A 16,396-nucleotide genomic window follows, 5' to 3' on the forward strand; every position below is an offset into this window, starting at 1 on the left:
TTGTTTTAGGAAGCTCTCTCCCGATATTCTAGAACCATTGGTTTGATACGATCACCCCTAGGATAAAAAACACGCAAGTAAATAAACGTTGAATCGAAAACCCGAAAAACGGTGAAAAAATACGCTGAATCTGGTGGGCAATTATAATTAAGATTTCTAGACTTTTGGGGGATCTTTCCCCTTTTTTCGAAAATGATTTAAATTTTCACCGAAACCGGCTTTTGATGAGTAGCCTCAAATCTAATGAATTTTACATATTTGGAATCAGGATAAAAATCCAACTCTTTTTATACATTTATTGTTATCAAAATTGCGTTTTACCCTTTCGGCCACTAATGAGCCGAGTCGCTCCTTGCTTATAGTTCACTACCACCAGCTGTTTGAAATAGCTTTAAGCCAGCCACACATAAAAGGATTGAATTTTGTATTTCTATAAGAAGATCAATTTCGTGTGAGTGTTTACTTGTTTCTCCTTTTCTTTGCTATTTCAACTTTGGTAATTGCATTGTTGATCATTGTTTTGTTTGATTAATGTGGTAAATTACATTCTTAAGTTAAATTGATACAATATAAAATATTGCACCACTGGAATATAGTATCTGAAAGAGGTTTTGATACAATATAAAATATTGCACCACTGAAACATAGTATCTGAAAGAGGTTCCGATACAAAATAAAATATTACACAAATGGAACATGGTATATGAAAGAGGTTCTGATACAATTTAAGACATTGCACAAATGGAACATAGTATCAGAAAGAGGATCTGATACAATATAAAATATTGCACAAATGGAACATAGTATCTGGTTCTGATACAATATAAAATATTACAAAAATGGAACATAGTATAGTATACATAAATGGAACATAGTAGCTGAAAAGGTTCTGAAACAATATAAAATATTTCACAAATGGAACAAAGTATCTGAAAGAGGTTCTGAAACAATATAAAATATTGCACAAATGGACCATAGTATCTGAAAGAGGTTTACAATATAAAATATTGCATAAATGGAACATAGTATCTGAAAGAGGTTCCGAATTTCTAACCCGAGTCCAGATTGTATCTGAGTTTGGCAAGTCTTCAATCCCGGAAAGAGGTTTAAGCCTACTAAAAAAGAGTAGGGGTCGACAGAAAAACTATTAACGCCATCTAGTGTTTGGTGACACTTTGTATTTTTTCAAGCTTTGTAATCGTTTTTTGTCAAAAACTGAGACCAGGCACTTATTACTACCCTAACTTTACCAATCACAGTAGTTAAATCGCTCTTGTTATTACATTGAAAAATATATGAATTTTCGCTAAATTGCGTTGATAGTTTGTGTCGGCAATAGTGCCAGTTTCCACACTTAAAAGTTACCCATACTGTTTGCCCGTTATTTAAAAAAAAAAAAAGAATGGAAGTTTGTATTTTCCCTGAGAAGGCTGGCTTTTATGAGTATTTGTTTGTTTTTATTTCCCTTTGTTATCTTCAACTGCAGTAATTGTGCCGAACCAATAGTATATGGATTAAGAGAGAGTCCGTCCCGTTGTAAAATTCTACTCTAGTGTCCCTTTTCAAACAGTTCATGGTAACGAACTGTAAGTAAGGAGCGACCCGGCTCAATGGTAACCGAAACTCTAAAAAACGGAATTTTGATACCAATAGATACATCAAAAGAATCAGATTTTATTCTGATTTCAAATATATAAGTTTCATCAATTTTAATTTTACCTATCAAAAGTTACGCGCCTGAGAAAATTTGGCTGATTTTCGAAAAAAGGGGGAAAGACTCCCTAAAAGTTATAGAACCTTAATGAAAATAACACCATCATATTCAGCGTATCAGAGAACCCTACTGTAGAGGATTCAAGCTCCTATCTACAAAAATGTGGAATTTTCCATTTTTTGCCAGAAGAGAGATCACGGATGTGTGTTTTTTTTCCAGGGGTGATCTTATCGACTAAGTGGTCCTAGAATATCGTGGGAGGGCTTATTGGAACGGAAATTAAAAGTTCTAGTGCCCTTTTTAAGTGATCAAAAAAATGGAGGGCAGCTAGGCCCACTCCCGCGCTCATTTTTTCCCAAAGTCACCCGATTAAAATTTTGAGATAGCCATTTTGTGCATGGTTGAAAATATTATAACTATGTCTTTTAGGATTACTTAATCCCTCGAAACCCCCAGGGGGATAGCTGAAAGTTATGAAATTTACCCAATGTTAACATATAGTATTGGTTATTGGGAAGTATACAGAAGTTTTCAGGGGGAATTTTTTCTGGTAGTGGGGGTGGTTCGGGGGTTATATGGGAGGATCTTTTCATGAAGGAAGTTTTCATGGGGGAAGGGAGATTGCTATGAAGGGGGTGCCGGATTTCCCATCATTATTTAAAAAAAATCAGAAATTAAATATAAAAAACAAGTTTTTCAACTGAAAGTAAGGAGCAACATCAAAACTTCAAATGAACAAAAAATTATTAGCTATATGATTGGATTCACCTTCTAGTCAATGCCTCGCTCTTTAAGCCAAATATTTTTTAGTACTTCCATAAGATCTATTTATTCTAATTAACGGCATTTGTGATTAAGAGGTCATTCTTATAGAATTGAAAAAAATTCGAACTTTAGCTTAAAGAGAAAGGTATTGACTAGGGGGGCAAATCCCCCTAATATAGGTAATAAAAATAAACGAATAAAGAAGTTCGTTACGTAAGTTAATTCGTAAGTTACATATATTTATTACTAATAAAAACGTTCGTAAATAAAATTCAACAAGTTTCGTGAAAGCCGTTTAACCAAATAAAAGTAAAATTAATATACAAATTTCGTTTTAATTATTCATGCACGGTGAGCCAAAATCAAAACCTGCATTAATTAAAAAATGTTCACAAATGAAATAAAAAAAACAAGTTTTTTTTTAACTTAAAGTAAGGAACGACGTTATAACTTAAAACGAACAGAAATTATTCCGTATATGAAAGGGGCTGTCCTCTCCTCAACGCTTCGCTCTTTACGCTAAAGTTTGACTTTCTCACAACTCAACTTTTTTTAAACAATAAAATTTTGTTTTAGTTGCAAATTTTTTCAATTAACTTTAAGAAAATTCACACCATCAGATTCAACTTATCAACGAACATTATTAAAGAAGCTTCAAACTCCTATCTGCAAAAATGTGGAATTTTGCATTTTTAATTAACTTTAACGAAAATTACACCATCACATTCAGCTTATCAGAGAACCCTATTAAAGAAGTTTCACGCTCCTATCTGCAAAAAGGTGGAAATTTGCATTTTTTAGGATGGCTTAATCCCCCACAGTTCCCAGGGGAAGGGCTGCAAGATATGAACTTTGCCCATTGCTTACATATTGTATTAGTTATTGGGAAATATACAGACATTTCCAGGAAGGATTTTCTTCTGGTGGGGGGGGGCTGGAGGAGGGGGTTACTCGGGAGAATATTTCCGTGGAGGATGTTTTTTTGGGGTAAGGGACATTTCTATGAAGGTTGCGCCGGATTTCCAAGCATTATTTAAAAAACGATCAGAAACTAAATAAAAAAAAAAAAGTTTTTTCAACTGAAAGTAAGAAGCAACATTAGAACTTAAAACGAACAGAAATTATTACGTATATGAAGGGGTTCTCCCCCAAGTCAATACCTCGCTCTTTACGCTACAGTTTTTGTTAGTGCTTTCAAAAAAGCTATCTATTCTAATTAAACGGCCTTTGTGATTCAGGGGTTTGTGAATTAAATTTTTTTTAACTTTTAAAGTAAAGAGCGTGGTATTTAATAAGGGGAGAACCCCCTTATATACGTAATAACATATACGTAATAAAAAAAAACAATAAAAAAACAAGCGATACGGCTCAATAGCAATCGAAACTTTTAAAAACGGAATTTTGATGTCAATAAATGTATCAAAAGAATGGGCTTATAATACTGATTCTAAATATATAAATTTTATTAAGTTTAGTATTACTCATCAAAGGCTACGAGTCTGAGCCTTTATTACCTGATTTTTTAAAGAGGAAGGAAACATCCCCTAAAGTGAAAGAATTTTAATGAAAATCCCACCGTATCACAGCGTATCACAAAACCCTATTACATAGGTATCAAGCTCATATCTGCAAAAATCTGCAGCTATACCTGCAACGTATTTTTTGCCAGAAGAAAAATATACGAATATAGAAGTTCTTTACGTAAGTTAATTTTTAAAATACGTCATAATCAACTTTTGATAAATCCATTTAGCAAAAGAAGAGGAAATTGTGTACGCAAATTTTGTTTAATTATTCAATGAACGTGATCCAAAATAAAAGCTGCATTAACTAAAAAACGATCAGAAATTAAATAAAAAAAACGAGCTTTTAAAACTGAAAATAAGGAGTGACATTAAAATTTAAAACGAACACAAATTAGTCCGTATGCGAAATAGACTGTCGCCCCATCAATGCCTTGTTCTTTACGCTACATTGTGTCTCTGTCTTATAACTTAACTTTTAAAACAATACAAAACTCTAGTGTAACGAGCGAGATGGTGAGGAGGGGACAGCCCCTATCATATACGGAATAATTTCTGTTCGTTTTAAGTTTTAATGTCGCTCCTTACTTTCAGTTAAAAAAACTTGTTTTTTTTTTATTTAATAAGTAACAAAAGAGAACCTCCAGCATTGTGCACTTGCACTTTAGAGGTTGCACTTGTAAAATTATTGTAACTTTTATACCCATTCTTTTGGCTAAAAAATACATAAAACTGAACAAAAAAAGCGCAAAATTAAATAAAAGACACCCACAGGGAACCAAATTTCAGGTGTTAATTCACCAAAACTAAAATGATGAGTGTATCTATGACCATAGCTAAAACCGAAAGAAAGCTAAATTTTTCATATACTTTTTTCTAGGTAAATTTTTTCACATCTTCAGTTGTCCCTCCAAAAAAGGTTTGAATTGAATAACTCTAACTAAACTGTACAAATCAGCAGCAGTACCATATTTTCTAAACATAGGATTATTGGGGACGATTTTTATCACAAACAGATAAACGTAAATTCCGTTCTGTATATTTCAAATTTGTAAAATATTTACTTCATTTACCCTATTGGAACTGAAATTCAGCAGTAATCTGGAAATATAAAATAGCTGACCCAGCAATAAATCTGCCAAATGTATTTTGAAACTTTATGGTATCCCTTTCAGACAGTTGTGATAATGAACTGAAGGTAAGGAGTGACCCGACTCAATAATAACCAAAACACTAAAAAACGGATTTTTGATACCAATAGATAATTCAAAAGAATCAGATTTTTATGTAGATTTCAAATGTGTAAGTTTTATTATGTTTCATGGTACCCATCAAAAGCTACGCGCCTGAGAGAATTTGCCTGATTTTCGAAAAAAGGGGGAAACACCACCTAAAAGTCATCGAATCTTAATGAATCACACCGTCAGAATCACACCATCAGATTCAGCGTATCAGAGAACCTTACTGTAGAGGTTTCAAGCTCCTATCTGCAAAAATGTGGAATTTTGTATTTTTCGCAAGAAGAAAGATCACGGACGCGTGTTTATTTGTTTTTTTGTGTTTTTTTCCCATCGGTGATCGTATTGACGTAGTAGTCCTAGGATATTACGGGAGGGCTCATTGGAAAGGAAGTTAAAATTTCTAGTGCCCTTTTTAAGTGACCCAGAAAATGGAGGCCAACTAGGCCCCCTCCTATGCTCATTTTTTTCCCAAAGTCACCCGATCAAAATTTTGAAATGCTGAATATTTTGTTCAGCATGGTTGAAAATATAATAACTATGTATTTGAGGATAACTTAATCCCCCGCATTCCCCAGGGCAAGGGCTGCAAGTTATGAACTTTGCTCATTGTTTCCTTATAGTATTGGTTATTGGGAAACATACAGACGTTTTCTGGGGGGATTTTTTCTGGTAGTGGGGGGGTGGGGGGTTACGTGGAAGGATCTTTCCATGGAGGAAGTTTTCATGGGGAAGGAACATTTCTATGAAGGGGAGTGCCGGATTTCCCAGCATTATTTAAAAAACACGATCAGAAACTAAAAAGAAAACAAGTTTTTCAACTGAAAGTAAGGAGAAACATCAAAAATTAAAACGAACAGAAATGATTACGTATATGATTGGATTCACCCCTAGTCAATACCTCGCTCTTTACGCTAAAGTTTTTTAATACTTTCATAAGAACCATTTATTCTAATTAACGGCCTTTGTGATTAAGGGGTAATTTTTTACAGAAATGGGACGAAATTCGAACTTTAGCGTAAAGAGCGAGGTATTGAATAGAGGGTGAGCCCCCTAATATACCTATTAAAAATATGAATTTAGAAGTTCGTTACGTAAGCTAATTCGTAAGTTACGTATATTTATTACTAATAAAAACGTTCGTAAATAAAATTAAAAAAAACTTTTGATAATGCCATTTAACCAAAAGAAGTAAAATTAATATGCAAATTTCATTTTAATTATTCATGTACGGTGAGCCAAAATCAAAACCTGGATTAATTCGAAAACGTTCAGAAATTAAATAAAAATATAAGTTTTTTTTAACTAAAAGTAAGGAGTGACATTAAAACTTTAAACGAACAGAAATTATTCTGTATATGAAAAAGGCTGTCCCCTCCTCAACGCCTCGCTCTTTACGCTAAAGTTTGACTCTTTCTCAAAACTCTATTTTTTAAAACAATAATAAACTTTAGCGTAAAGAGCGAGGTTTTGAGGAGGGGACAGCCCTTTAATATACAGAATAATCTCTGCTCGTTTTAAGTTTTAATGTCGCTCTTTACTTTCAGTTAAAAAACTTGTTTTTTTTTATTTAATTGCCAGAAGAAAGATCACGGATTCGTATTTATTTGTTGTTTTTTTTTAGTTTTTTTATTTCTTTTCCCCAGGGGTGATCGTATCGACCCAGTGGTCCTAGAATATCGCGAAAGGGCTAATTCGAACGGACACTAAAATTTCTAGTGCCCTTTTTAAGTGACCAAAAAAATTGGACAGCAACTAGGCCTCCTCCCACGCTCATTTTCCCCAAAGTCATCCGATCAAAATTTTGAGATATCCATTTTGTTCAGTATAGTCAAAAAATCTTAAAACTATGTCTTTAAGGATGATTTAATCCCCCACAGTCCCCGGGGGAAGGACTGCAAGTTGTGAACTTTGCCCATTGTTTACATATAGTATAAGTTATTTTGGAATATACAGACGTTTTCAGGGGGATTTTTTCGGCGTTAGGGGGGTCGGGGGTTGAGTTACGTGGGTTGATCTTTCCATGAAGGAATTTTTCAGGGGGGAGGGAACTTTCCATGAAGAAGGCATCGGACTTCCCAAGATTATTTAAAAAACGATCAGAAATTACTGTTAAAAAACAAGTTTTTCAACTGAAAGTAAGGAACAGCAATAAAACTTAAAACGAAAAGAAATTATTATGTACATGAGGGGTTCTTCTCCTCGTCAATACCTCGCTATTTACGCTAAAGTTTTTTTTAGTACTTTCAAAAAGGTATTTATTCTAATAAAACGGCATTTGTGACTCAGGGGTTATTCTTGAAGAATTGGAAAAAAAATCGAACTTTAGCGTAAAGAGCGAGGTACTGATGAGGGAGGGAACCCTCTTATATAAGTAATAATTCCTTTTTTTAAGTTTTACTGTTGCTCCTTACTTTTAGTTGAAAAGAATTGTCTTTTTATTTAATCTTATACAGAGATATTTTAAGTTGTATGTATGTAACAGTGGTTCAGTGTTTAATAGGTGATCCTCATTAGTTGTTTTGGTAAATGTTGTTGTGTCTTTTTTTTACATATTCCATTTTTTGTCGTTTTCTCAGTTTTGTACTCCCTTTCTGTGTGCTTTTTTTTTTGTATTGGCTGACAGGTTAGAAATAAATAAATTACACTAATTTTTTAGAAATTGGTCAATAGCCATAATTTTGTCAATATAACATGAAATTGTGAAACTGTGAGATACGCTGCTTGACTTTGAAAAACATGAAATACTACTTGCTTCTTTTCTTAGTTAAAGAATCAAAATATGCTGCTTCATTCCATATATTTTTCCATTTAATATTCGAAAATATGTCTGGGTTTAATTATTTAGAGTACTTTAATTTGGTTATATTCCTCTTTATGAGGAAAGCTCTACGAGCCTTTGGGATCCCTTGTCTTCCAGGGATCCATTTCTATAATTGGCAATTTTCAGAATGGATATTTCTAAGAAATTCTCCAAAGATCGTTTTTTCAGACACTGAATATAATTCATACGAATGGAAGAATCTAAACAGAAAAAAGTAAATAGGGGTGAGTGAGCTTTGTCCATAGTTGGCGGGAAAAGTTCAAATTTTGATCTTTTCAGTGTAGGGATGCACAATTAAGAGTCAATGCTTTAAGAATGACCCCTGAATCACGAAATGTTTATTTAGAATAAGTAACTCTTATGAAAGTACTAAAAAAAACTTTAGTATAAAGAGTGACGTATTGACGAGGAAGAGAACCCCCTCATATACATAATAATTTCTGTTCCTTTTAATTTTTTATGTTGATCCTTACTTTCAGTTGAGAAAACTTATTTTCTTATTTAATTACTGATCATTTTTAAATAATGCTGGAAAATCCGGCGCCTCCTTCATGGAAAATGTCCCATTAAAAATTCCTCCATGCAAAGATTCTTCCACGTAACCTTCCAGGCGAACTGGAAGTTCTATTCACCTGTTTAAGTCAGAGGCAATCCTACAGCAGTAAATATATTAAATTCTTCAAGTTTAATTTTCCCATCAAAAGCTTCGAGCCTACTTAAATTTGCCTGTTTTTCGGAAAAAATCTCCAAAAATTCAAGTTACCTTAGAGAAAATCATACAATCAGATTCAACATATCCGAGAATCCTACCGTAGAGGTTTCAATCACACATCTACAAAATGTGGAAATTTTTGTCAGAAGAAAAATCACGGATGAACGTTTTTTTTTTCCTTTGTTTTTTTTTCTATAAGTAATTGTATCGAACCAATGGTCCAAGGAGATCTGGAGAGGGCTCACTCAGGCGGGAATCAAACGTTCTAGTTGATTGACCAAAAAGACTAGAGAGCAATTGGGTCCCCCATCCTCCCATGCCCCTTTTTTCCCCAATCACATCAGATAAAAATTTTAAGATAGCCATTCGATTCAGCATGAATGAAATGTCTAATAACTATGCCTTGGAAGATGATAAGATGCACTAATAGCCCCTGGGAATAGGACAGTCAATTACTCAATTTGCCCATTTTTCACATGCAGTATTTCTTTGTTTGCAAATGTGCGAAAAAATTTGACGAATTTTCCTGCGGGAGGGGGAGGGGGAATTTTCCACTTAGAGGAAAGTATTGTGGGAGAATTTTCAGGGGAAATTTATATAGGGTAGGGGAGAAAAGCGGATTTCCTGGCATGATTTAAAAAACAATCAGAAATTAAATAAAAAAAAATCGACTGAAAGTAAGAGTGACATTAAAACTTAAAACGGACAGAAATTGTTCCGTATATAAGGGGAACTACCTATTTCTCAAACCTCGCTCTTTAAGCTAAAGTTTGAATTTTTGTCAAAAAGTTTGACTTTTTTTAAAAGCACTTCAACTGTCTGCTCAAATAGAAACAAAAATTAGATTTAGAGATATGAGCAAGGTCGGCAAGTCTAATGTCGTCTTCTGAGAAAACATTTCATAAAACCCGATTAGCCATCTCACCAAAGTACAAATCACACCAAAGCACGAATGAGACAAATTCTGCAGAATATTGATTGTTGAAGAATAGGGAGTTTCAGGCACACCAAGATGGCCTTTCAATGGTGGCCTTTATGGTCGTTCATCAGGCAATCAATGGTGTCACTGTACTCGATTTGCAAAGCTGATTTTATTCTTTTTTTATGTTATTTATAACAGCAAAACAGCAACAAGCCTGTGGGGTAATTTGAGTAATAGTGTAATTGAGTGACCTCAATAGCGGCTTCAATGGTGGCCAACATGGGCTCACAAGTGTTAATTGTGGGTTTACCCACTTCTAAAAACCTTGCGGGCATTCGCCACGTTTGGAAGAATTGAAACGTGCGTGGTACCAGGCACTGTGGTGGTGCTCTATGTGTGGCACTAACTACTACTACTAACAACTCAGTGTAGCACTGTAAACTTTGGTAAAAATCTGTAAACTTTCCCGTGTTAGATACACAAATAAATCAAGTCAGCTTCTGTCAATCTTCATTTCCTTGAAGATTGATTTCCTAGAAAATTTTTTCTACAAAACAAATTTTTCAAAGCAAAATTAAGAGCTTCTTTAAGCCAAAAATGAGCAGAAATAGAGTCAAATAATCTTCCAGGCGTAAAACTACCACAAATCACCATTTTATAAATAAATCAAACTCAAAATGAACAGAAATTACAATAAATAACCGAGTCAACCTCAAAACCAGCAAAAATTAACATCAACAGGACTGAAAACACCCTTGCGCTCTCAAGACCAGAACATAATTTGCACTTTAATGAAAAAAAGACCATGGATTGTCAGTTTGATATACATCATATAGTTATATTTATTCCTTAAAGATTTAATAATTTCTTATTTATTAAAACAAAACAGTGAAAACATTTAAAATGTGATTGTGGTGGCAGTAGAAGTGGTGGTGGTTGTAGTAGTAGTCGTAGCATTCAAATATTGCCTTTTTGATCATCTCCCTGATAATTTTCAGAAAGTTACAAATTAATAATACTCAGTTATTCCTGAGTGACGTCCCTTTTGACAATCCGTATACAAATAACATGTTTCTATTTAGTTCAACAGTCCCCTCAACATTCGCTGAAAGACTCAACTGAATAACCTTCACCTTTTTGGAAAGAAAAGTTTAAACTTGCATACCATTCTCAATAACATATATTATATGTAAACAGTGAACGAATTGCCTAGCTTACAGCCCTTGCCCTAAGAACTGTGGAGAGGTTGACATCCCTAAAGACATAATTACTGGAAGTTTCAACAATGCTGAAAAAAAAAATCTTTTAAAATTTTATTGGATGTGTTTCGGTGAATGATAGGCTTGTTTGGGAGGGCTGGTTGCCCTCCATCTACTTTTTACTCTTGAAAGGGGTAGTAGGGTAGGGGGAAAAGTAGAGCGAAAAGGGTATCCGGTCCGTAGTTTATGCAACCACCCGTTCCATAACTACTTTATATGCCCTGGGGCATAACTTACAACCCTTTTCCCTGGGCTCTGGAGGGCTGTGATTACCCTGAAGTTATTATTGTATACTCTTTGGAGTGTTGTGTACAAAATGACTATCCAAAAATTTCGATCGGATGCGTTTGGGGAAAAGAGGATGTCAGGGAGTGAGGGGGGAATTGCCCCCCATCACTTTTGATTATTGAAAGGGAACTAGAACTTTAAATTTCCAATCAAATGAACCTCCTCAAAATTTCATACGACCACCCCTTCCATATAAGCTTATATGCCCCCGGAGCATAAATTACAACCCTTGCACCCAGACTCTAGGGGGTTGTGTCAACCCCCTAGAAAAATCCCCGTAAAGACATTGCTATGTGATGTTTGGGCTATTTTTTGAAAAAAATTATTATAACGGAATTTATATTGGATGTATTTGGGGAAAATACGAAATGGGATGGGTAGCTGCCCTCCGATCACTTTGACTCTTAAAAAGGGCACTAGAACTTCAGATTTTGAATCCAATAAGCCCCTCCCGAAATTTATACGACCGCCTTTTCCATAAGAGCCTTACATGCCCTCAGGGCATTAGTTACAACCCTTGTCTTGAAAGCTGTGAGGGGTTGTTAGGGAAATGACGGGCGTGGGGAGAGGGCTGGTTGCCCTCCAATGATTTTCAACTATTAAAAAGGGCCCTAGAGTATTTTTTCTATGATAAATTCAAGCAAATTTATGGGGTATCCATTGCAAAACAGAATTTCCTTAAGATAGTTCAATTCTCGGACTATGTGAGCTTCTGAGAATATTCTCATTACACGATCTACCAAAGACATAACTACTCCTTTTTTTTACGCAAGGAGAGTGTTTGGAAGAAAAAATGCAAATACATATCGTTATTTGTGGGCTTTCTATAAATAGAATATTCAAGGCTAAGACTTATTGAAAATTAAGACGTCTAAAAAAGGCAGTTTGTGGTTATCTTCTAGTTCTAAGTTGAACTTAATCAATCAATCAATCAATCATTTATTACCCACAACTAACAAAAAGTAGTAAAAGTGGAGTACATAATAATAAAAAAGAAAAACAAACAAAAAAACAAAAAACTCAACAAACACTAGCAATTAAATTAAACTACGAAAAGAACTGTAAAAGACCGTGGTCAGGGCCAAATTTACAAAATGCATCTGCAGAGAGCTTTTTATGTAGGTCACCGAGCTTTTGAGTTACATCCGTAACATAGAAATTTTTAACTAGATTAAATAAAAAAAAAACAAGTTTTTTAAACTGAAAGTAAGGAGCGACATTAAAACTTAAAACGAACAGATATTGGCCTTTATATAAACGGGAAGTTCCCCGCCACAACCCATCACCCTTTACGCTAAAGTTTTTTAGTGTTTGAAAAAGTAAAGTTGTGAGACACAGTCAAACTTTAGCATAAATAGCGTGGCGTGCGGAGGGGACATCCCCTTTCATATACGGAACAATTTCTGTTCGTTTTAAGTTTTAAGGTCGCTCCTTACTTTCAGTTCAAAAAACTTGTTTTTTTTTATTTAATTTCTGATCGTTTTTTAGTTAATGCAGCTTTTATTTGCATAAAAATTTTACTTTTCTTTTGCTAAATGGATGTCTTTACAAATTAACTTACGTAACTAACTTCTATATTCGTATATTTTTCTTCTGGCAAAAAATACAAAGTTGCAGATTTTTGCAGATATAAGCTTGAAAACTATGTAAGAGGGTTTTTTGATACGCTGACTCTGACGGTGTGATTTTCATTAAAATTCTTTCACTTGTAGGGGATGTTTCCCCCCTCTTAAAAAATCTAGTAAATTTTCTCAGGCTGGTAGCCTTTGATGAGTAATACTAAACTTAATAAAATTTATATATTTAGAATCAGCATTATAAATACATTCTTTTGATACATTTATTGACATCAAAATTCCGTTTTTAAAAGTTTCAATTACTATTGAGCCGTATCGCTTGTTTTTTTATTGTTTTTTTTTTATTACGTAAATGTTATTACGTATATGAGGGGGTTCTCCCCTTAGTCAATACCACGCTCTTTACGTTAAAAGTTAAAAAAAATTTTGATTCACAAACCCCTGAATCACAAAGGCCGTTTAATTAGAATAGATAGCTCTTTTTAAAGCACGAAATAAAACTGTAGCGTAAAGAGCGAGGTATTGACTTGGGGGAGAACCCCCTCACATACGTTATAATTTTTGTTCGTTTTAAGTTCTAATATTCCTTCTTACATTTCAGTTGAATAAACTTGTTTTTTTTTTTTATTTAATTTCTGATCGTTTTTTAAATAATGCTTGGAAATCCGGTGCCCCCTTCATAGAAATGTCCCTTACCCCAAAGAAACATCCTCCACGGAAATATTTTCCAGAGTAACCCCCTCCTCTAGCCCCCCCCCTCCAGAAAAAATCCTTCCTGAAAATGGTTGTATACTTCCCAATAACCAATAAATAATGCTGGCAAGTCCGGCGCCCCCTTCATGGCAATTTTCCTTCCCCCATGAAAACTTCCTTCATGAACAGATCCTTCAACATAACTCCCGACCCACCCTTCCCTCCCACTACCAGAAAAAAAACCTTCTGAAAACTTTTGTATACTTTCCAATAACCAATACTATATGTTAACATTGGGTAAAGTTCATAACTTTTAGCCCTCCCTCTGGGAACTTCGGGGGATTAAGTCATCCTAAAAGATATAGTTATCATATTTTCGACCATGTTGAACAAAATGGCTATTTCAAAATTTTGATCGGGTGACTTTGGGAAAAAAATTAGTGTGGGAGGGGGCCTAGTTGCCCTCCATTTTATTGGTCACTTAAAAAGGGCACTAGAACTTTTAATTTCCGTTCCAATGAGCCCTCCCACGATATTCTATGACCTCTGGGTCGATACGATCACCCCTGGAAAAAAAAACAAAAAAACAAACAAACAAATAAACACGCATCCGTGATCTTTCTTCTTGCAAAAAATTGAAAATTCCACATTTTTGTAGATAGGAGCTTGAAAACTCTACAGTAGGGTTTTCTCATACGCTACATAGGATGGTAGGATTTTCATTCAGGTTCTATAATTTTAGGGGGCATTTCACCCTTTTTTTGAAAATGAGCCAAATTTTCTTAGGCTCGTAACTTTTGATGGGTAGCACTAAACTTGATGAAAATTATATATTTGAAATCAGCATTGAAATCTGATTCTTTTGATATATCTATTGGTGTCTATATCTATTGGTTACCATTGAGCCGGGTCGCTCCTTACTTACAGTTCGTTACCACGAACTGTTTGATACCGATTTCTAGTCCATGGCGGCAGAGAAAGAAGAAATTTGCAAAATTTTAAATATGTAACTTTAATCTTTTTTAAATCCTTTAGCTTAAGAACGGAATGAACACCTAAAAAATAAACCACAGAATAATCAGAAAAGGTCGATAACAAGCGCCCAAAAAATATTCTTTCGTGTTGTTCTCGGATTTCTACAGTTTTTTAATAACCGAACTGATGATTTTATGCTTCACCAGTAACAATCTGTTTATAGCAAAGAAATAGAGAATTAGACGAAATAATAACAAGCCACCGACAGGAAGAAACACAAAGTACAGAAAATTCACTACAAATCAGAGGAGTAGACGAAGACAGATTATAAGAATTCACACTTGTCAAGATTCAGGGATAGACCAATATTTAGGAAAGACAGAGAAACTAAGGAAACCATCGTAGAAAGAGCAGACTTAGTACGACTAATCAACAGAATGTCATCAGCATAGGCAATGTAAGAAACATCAGTAGAACCAGAAAAATAAAGGCCTGAGATCTTTTCTAGAACAGTAGAAATACAAATTTTGAACGGGGTTGGTGATAAAACACCTCCCTGCCTAACACCACGAAGCACTTTAATAGTTTTTTCTGGAGAAGATTTTAGGCGGAGGTAACAAATAAAATACCAAAACCGTAGAAGGTAAATAACCGAAAAATTAACACCAGAAGAAGCCAAAGAAAAGAAAAGCTGGTTATGAACAATAGAATCAAAAGCCTTTGAAAGATCAAGTGTACAGAGATATACGCCTTTACCCTTAGAAGAATTAGAAAGTAGAATAGAAGAAAGGACACGATGAGCTTGTTGGCACCCCACACCAGGTCTGAAACCAAGTTGATTTTCACCAAAGAAAGAAATATTTTGAGATAAATTAGGTAAAAGAATATACTCGAAGACCTTGCTAATATTGCAAGAAACAGAAATTTAACGGTAAGAAGAGCAATCTGTAGGCGGTTTACCTCTTTTTAAAATATAAGTCACGCTGCCACACAAAAAGCTTTCCGGGACGACAGAAAATGCCAAGCATATTTAAAACAGGAGTGCAAGATGTGACACTAGCTCCGCCCATGTATAACTTAGGTTCATTTTAGAAATGAAAGCACTATCAATAAATTTTAACTGAAGACGATTCAAAGTATTCCAAACTTCACATTGTGATAGAGCCAGAATAAAAGTTTGACTTAGAAATATAGGGACAATTTTAACAAACGCTTCACCAAACTTTCTATGAACAGAATAATTCAAAATGGAGAAAATCTTCGAATAATATGCATACCAAGAACTTGGTGGAATATCAATACTACTTACATCAGAATCGTCTGTTTTACTTGAATTAATTACATTCCTCCAATCTTTAGGCGAAGATGGAAAATCAAGCCCTCGATATCGGACACTTTTTAGATACTTCTTAAATTGAACTTAAGGTTCGAATCCAAAGTGTTAAGATGATTCAAGAGGGAGTTAAGTGACCCATCCCCATGAGCCCACACAGAAATAACATCATCCACAAACCCATCCCAGAATTGGTGTTACAGAGCTAAAGTTTTCAAGGCAGATGTTACGATAAATTCCATATAAAAAGTGGCCAAAAACGATAAAAGGCGCGTACCCATTGGTAAAACCATAATTTGGGTAAAAAATTGGTCAGTGTATCGGAAATATAAAGAAGAACTATTGCAAAGACAGACGAGACGCATAATTGTTTCAATATCTAGTTCTCTGTAGTTCATTGGGCTAATATTATCTTCTGATTTCCTTTGAAGAGCCAGTTCACATCTTTTAATATCACAAGATGTATACATACATACTTTGATTAGCACCTCTCCCTCTTGCCTCCCAAAATCTGCCGTACAAATTTCTAGTTTTCTTTAAATATGACTTTTCTCACTTCAGCCTTGGCAAAAT

This window comes from Artemia sp. Qi Xiang Cuo, chromosome 17 (genome assembly GCF_049724085.1).
Source record: "Artemia sp. Qi Xiang Cuo chromosome 17, ASM4972408v1, whole genome shotgun sequence".
Lineage (NCBI taxonomy): Eukaryota > Metazoa > Arthropoda > Branchiopoda > Anostraca > Artemiidae > Artemia > Artemia sp. Qi Xiang Cuo.